This window comes from Somniosus microcephalus, chromosome 15 (genome assembly GCF_052327205.1).
Source record: "Somniosus microcephalus isolate GS21.2 chromosome 15, FLI_Smic_1.0, whole genome shotgun sequence".
NCBI classification, from domain to species: Eukaryota; Metazoa; Chordata; class Chondrichthyes; order Squaliformes; family Somniosidae; genus Somniosus; species Somniosus microcephalus.
Window position 1 is genome coordinate 102,893,884 of NC_141001.1, and position 6,630 is coordinate 102,900,513.

Below are 6,630 nucleotides of genomic sequence, written 5' to 3' on the forward strand. Positions count from 1 at the left end.
CCCTCTCTGGCAGCTGAAAGGATCTGAAGTGAAATTGAGCTTGCGGCAGTCGCCCTGATTCCTGTTGGGCGCTACCATATCGCATAAACTAACCGTGATTTGGCATTTTCGCTTTGAAATGCCGTAAGGATCAGTTAAGTTTGCTGAGCTTCGTTGGGGTGCTGAGTGGAGGCGGGGGAAGCAGGAAAATCAATGCCAGATACCTTCTTGGCAGTCAGCAACAATCGTGGGACACCTGTGGCTACTTCCCACATCTAGCACTGGGATACAAAGCAATGTTGGGATTAAGGCTTATTGGAGGAGGTTGGTGTATGGCATGGGAGACCTAAACTGGGAAGGATAAGGAGAAATAAATAACTAACGTTGGGACAGATGTTTTGTCAAAAGCTTTACATGGTGTGAATGCTGCAAAGCACATTTTGTACCTGACGTGGGTTTGTTAACTGGTATTGCAACAGGGTGAAGACAAAAAAAACTAACTAGTCCTATAAATTTGAGACTGTTGTCCAGAGATCCCCTAGCTTTGGGTTTATACGTGGCGAGCTCTTTCAAAGAGCCATCACAGGCCCGATGGGGCAAATGGCCTCCTTCTGTGCTGTATGATTCTATGACTGAACCCCCATATCCAAGGGGTGCATGTCAATAAGAGTAGGAAATGGAATCTTATTCATGTGGCGGACATTTATTTATATCAACCCACCACCTTCTGCCTCAGCATCTTCTGGTTCATTAGTCGGTTCCAAACTGGAGTGCATGGCCCTGGCTCAGCCCATCATGAAAAAAAGAGCCCCACTAGAACGCCTGGTCAGGAATACGTAAATTGTCACACCCAAACTCTCAGTCCTTCGCAAAAAAACAACACTCCTTCATAATATCTATTCAGACCAGAGCAGAGAGAACAGCCTGTCCATCTCATAATCAGGCAAAAAATGGACGGCGAGACAAAGAAAGATAGCAGGAGGGGTAACAAAAATCTCGGTCAAAGATGTGGGTTCTAAGAAATGCCTTAAAGGAGCCGAGGAACATGGAGAGGCAGAGGGGTTTAGGGAAAGAATTCTGGAGTGTGGAGCTTAGACTGCTGAAGGCATGTGTGTTAATGGTAATGTTGGTAGCACACTCTCCTCTGAGTCAGAAGGTTGTAGGTTCAAGTTCCACTCCAGTGACTTGAGCACATAAATCTCAGCTGACACTCCAGTGCAGTGCTGAGGGAGTGCTGCACTGTCAGAGGTGCCGTCTTTTGGATGAGGCGTTAAACTGAGGCCCCCGTCTGCTCTCGCTGGTGGACATTAAAGATCCCACGTCACTATTTCGAAGAAGAGGAGGGGAGTTGTCCTGGCCAATATTTATCCCTCAACCAACATAACAAAAAAACAGATTATCTGGTGTTTCTGGGACCTTGTGCACAAATTATCTGCCGAGTTTCCCACATTACTACAGTGACTCCACTTCAAAAAAGTACTTCATTGGCTGTAAAGCGCTTTGAGACATCCAGTGGTCGTGAAAGGCGCTATAGAAATGCAAGTGTTTTCCTTCTTTTAATGGTGGGGTGAAGATAGGGGGGAATGCATTAACTGAAGCTTATATCTAAAAAATATGATTAAATTTTACCCGTTGAATTCTCTTTTAACACTTTCATTGAAGCTTCTTCATGGCCCCAGCCTCACTCAGAAACCTAAGCTTTGATTGGATACTTTTAGCTCACAAGACTTGTCCAATTACAACTCTGTGTTCTGAGCATGTACACCTTGCAGAATATCCCAGTATGCAATCTGTGTATCAACCAGAGTTGAAGGGTCGATGGGTGTGCATCATCATTCTCTGACAGTTAGGGCTGGATTTTCTCAGTCTCGAGGGGGCGGGACTGCCAGTGAAGTTGCAGAATTTGGGGACGGTTGGCACACCCGCCCCCATCCCGCCTCCGTGCCCTTTTGCCAGGAGGCGGGAAGCCATCCTGCCCCGGGTCCCGTCTCCTCGAGGCAGGAAAGGGATTAAATCCTATTAACTGCCTGTTAACAGGTAGTTAACAGGTAGTTAACAGGCAGAAAATAGGATTAGCCCCATTTTTCCACCCGAAGTGCAGGCTTCCTGACCTCGGGTAACCCCGCCAGGGTGTAGGAGACGAGTAGGAGGTCTGCGGGTGTCGGAGGGGTCTGAAAGTGAGATGTAGAGCTGAGTGATGGGTGCAAGTGGAGTGGTAAGTATGTAAGGTGAGTGTAAAGTGTTAGAAAATGTTCACTTACCTTTGTTTCTGCCTACAGCCTTCAGTCGTTGTGGAGTCGGAGCCCCGACATCTCCATTGTAGATTTCACAGACCCTCCGAACCAACAGCCAGGTGATTTCTGCAAAGTAGAAAGGTTTAATGAGTCCTGAACACAAGGGCTCATCAAACTACGGAGAATGCCAGTGTTTGACAGCTTCACAGAGCTGTCAAATGCTGACATTTCTTCTTTCAAAAAATCTTGACAGATGGCACGTCATACGTTAATGTGCTCTGTCAGTGACTTCCCCCTAATTGGCCTGCTGAGCCCGCTGGGCGGGCTTAACAAGGTCAATCAGGGGAATATCCCGCTGGTTGGCCAGAAGCTGATGGAGGCGGGATTGAAAGCCGGCAAGGAGCAGTGCCACCTCCAAAAGCGTCCCATTGACAAAATCCAGCACTTAGAGTTTCTTTGCTTTTTTTAAATTCCAAAAGACTTTAGAAATTCAGTATAGCCACGTTTGGGGCGCTACAGCATGGCGTTCGCTAACTTTTGCGCCCGGCGCAACTTAGCGCCACCTTCGCCGATATTCAGTTGCATCGCCCCAAGAGGTTGCTGCTGCGTTAAAGCAGGCGATGCACGACTATCATTAGGCGCTAAGCCGGCGATCCGGGGCGCAAACACCGAAGGCGGGCGCAGCGCAGGTGCGGCGAGGTGCTCATTGAGGGCAGACAGTCAGGCGCCGGCCAGCACTTAAAGGGGGAGGGTGGAATTGCTTGGCTGCCACGCCCTGCACACTGCAGCCCTAAGGCAAGGCCTGAACACTGCTTCTGGAACAGCTCCACGCCCAGGAGAATGGAGAAGGCAAGGTAGATAGCGCAGCGCTTCGGCGAGGGTGACCTGAGGCTGCTGGTTGGCGCAGTGGACCGCAGGCGCCATATCCTTTCCCTGAGGGTGGCAGGAGGCTGCTGCCCGCCGAATATCGGAAAGCATGGAGGGATGTGGCAAACAGGGTCACGTCCAACAGCGTGGTTGGCAGGACACCAACCCAGTGCCGGAAAAAATTCAACGACCTCACTCGGGTTGTCAGGGTGAGTACCCTTTCCAGTATCCTCCTCATCCCTGCATGTGCACCTCACTTTATGGCCAAACAGGTCTGAAAGCCCTAATGGCCAGCCCTCATCCAGCAGCTATGGGACTGTCATGAAAAGCACTTGCGCAATCAGGACTTTAGGCACTGTCAGGGCTATTCAACCATGGGAGGCAGTGCGGGCAAGATCAGGGCTTGACACTGTCAGGGCTAATCGAACATGGGAGGCAGTGCGGGCAAGATCAGGGCTTGACACTGTACTTAGAGGCGGTCCTTTCTCTTGCAGGCCAAGCTGGCGCATAACAGAAGACAGCAGCGACAGACCGGGGGAGGCCGTCCTGACCTGAAACAGCTGAGCGACCTCGAGCAGCGAGTGGAGCGGATCATGGCAGGCCGACTGAGTGGCCCCGTTGCCACTGGAGATGCTGACCCTGTTCTGGGCACCAATGGTAAGGTCATCACTTTTTTGACCTCTCCCTTTCCACTTGTGCCTCACACCAGCATCCTTTGCCACTATCGAACCAATGCAGTGCACAGCAGCACTCATGCCTCCCTCGCTGCCGCCCTGTCCTCACTCTAAAGCAAGTCTTGTGCCTCCCTGCTTTCAGATGGTGACTCGCCAGGTGAGGAGGCAGCCCCTCAAGCTGGCACTGTGTCCGAGTCAGACATAGAGGAGGAGGAAAAGGAAGCCAGCCCATCAGGGACACCCTCAGCCGAGGCAGCCCATGGCCATGATGGTGACACGTCTTCCCTGGAGGGGAGCAGGGGGGAAGGGTCGGAGGATAGTGAAGCTCCGGGGACCAGCGGGCTGCAGCAACGCGGGAGGGGTGGGGAAGCTCGGCGGCCTTCTCCCCGGAGGGTGAGTGTGGCCTCCAGTCCTGCTACGGTGAGCGCAGAGGAGGTGCGGCTCCTAGCGGAAATGGGCGCCCAGGCTGAGCGCAGGCACACTGAGCTCATGGCTGCAGTGCCAAGGATGCCTGACTCCATAGAGTCACTGGCAAGGAGTGTGCAGGAATTCGGGGCAGCACAGGCCAGGAGTCTGCAACAATTCAGTGCAGCACAGGCCAGGAGTCTGCAGGACATCGCGGCAGCACAGGCTAGGAGTCAGCAGGACTTCGCTGCTTCACAGGCGGCTTCTAGCCAAGTGCTCAGTCGTGCCGTGCATTCACTGGCTGCTGTCATGCAGACACAGACCAGGGCCACACGGGCACTAACTGCTGCCACACTCGCTGGATCGGCCAGGCATCACCGGGGCACTCGCTGTGCCGCAGCAGCCCAGCAGTCTGTGCCTCAGCAGATTGCTGCGCATGCTGCAGTGCTGGCCCGTGCGCGTGCCAATGTATCAGCCGACCAGGGAGTGCCTGTGATCTGTCAGGTTGGCAGCATTCCTGCAGCCAAAACTGTCACTCCTCCATTGCAGCTGCCACCAGCTGTTGGACAGACTGCTGCCGCCCAAGCAGAGTTGGAGCAGTCAGCAGCCGGCCCCTCCAGTCCCAGAGCTCGTCCAGGCCGACCCCCAAGGGCATCTGCCGTCTCACCATCTGACCCTCAGCAGCCTTCCCCCAGCCTTGCTGCAGCCACTGGGGTCCCATTGAGGAGGAGCTGCAGGGCGGGAAGGGACCAGTCACAGAAGCGAAACGGATCACCCTCGCAGGGGAAAAAGTAGACGGTGTGGCCAAATGTTTTGTTTTACTTATAAAAGCCGAGACTGGTGTATTTGTTTCATATATAAAGGCCGAGACTGCTGTATTTGTTTCATATTTAAAGGCCGAGACTGGTGTATTTGTTTCATATATAAAGGCCGAGACTGCTGTATTTGTTTCATACTTAAAGGCCGAGACTGGTATATTTGTTTTACTTGTAAAGGCCGAGACTGGTGTATTTGTGTTTTTGGGGGGGGTTTCTCTCCATTAGTTTGTCATGTGGGAAGGGCACAGAGGTATCACAGTAAAAAAAATTCTTAAATCGCACTGTCTATGCTTTCTTTTGGAAGTCCTGGTTGCCCTGCTCGGCTGAGGGCTTGTGGAGTGGCTACATTCATCTTCTTCCATTGGCACAAGCCATTCCCTGAGAGGGGGCCTAGAACCGACTTGCAATAAGCCGCCGACGGGCGGCCCTTGCACTTTCTGCCTCCCTGCTGTGCTGGTCCTCCTCCTCCTCCTCCTCCTCCTCCTCTGGTGGTCCTCCAATGTCTGCTGGCAGTGGCTGAGTCCTGCGGATTGCCAGGTTGTGCAGCATGCAGCACACGACAACGAAATGGGAGACTCGCTCAGGCGAGTGCTGTAGGGCTCCCCCGGAACGATCCAGACAGCGGAACCGTTGCTTCAGCACGCCGATTGTTTGCTCAATGATGTTCCTGGTTGCTTGATGGCTGTCATTGTATCCCTCTTCAGCAGGGGTGCTGGGAGCACGGAGCGGGGTCATCAGCCAGGTGCACAAAGGATAGCCTTTGTCCCCGAGAAGCCATCCTCGTGGGTGAGGCTGGGCCTCGAACATGTCTGCCACAGAAGTCTGGTGCAGGATGAAGGCATCGTATTGCTGCTGCCTGGAAAGCGGGCATTGACAGCTAGGATGAGCTGCCTGTGGTCACACACCAACTGCACATTGAACGAATGGTAGCCCTTCCGGTTGCGGTAATCCTCGGCATTCTCTAGAGGTGCCTGCAAAGCGACATGCGTGCAGTCAATGGCGCCCTGCACCATGGGGAAGCCCGCTAATGCTGCAAAGCCCATTGCACGCTCTTGCTGCTTGTCAATGGTCATGGGGAAGGAGATGAACTGACGTCTCCTTCTGAAAAGGGCATTGGTCACCTGGCGGATGCAGCAATGTACCGCAAACTGGGAGATGTTGGAAATGTCCCCAGCAGCGGATTGGAAGGAGCCGGTGGCATAGAAGTTGAGAGCCACCGTCACCTTCACTGCCACCGACAGAGACGTCCTGCTCCTCAGCTGTGGCTGCAGATCTCCGCGAAGCAGGTGGCAGATCTCAGTGACCACCGCCCTTCTGAATCGCAGCCTCCGAACACACTGCTCCTCAGACATGTTCAGATATGGGAACTGCTGGCGGTATACCCTGGGTGGGTAAGGCCTCCTTTGCCGACGCCTGTTGCCCCTTCTCCGTCTGGCCATGACTGGCACTCTCTGATGGCGTCTCTGAGCCCTTTGAATGCAATGGAGAAGCCCAACGTTTCCACCCATTGCAGCCCCCATTATATGTTTCCAATCAATGCTATGACACTGAAGTTAAAGACAAGTGCAAAGCTGTGGCCTGAAGCCACAAGTACCTGTGCGAGTGTTGAGCCAAACCAGAAAGCTCTCTACCTTTGTCTCTCTCCAAAGATCC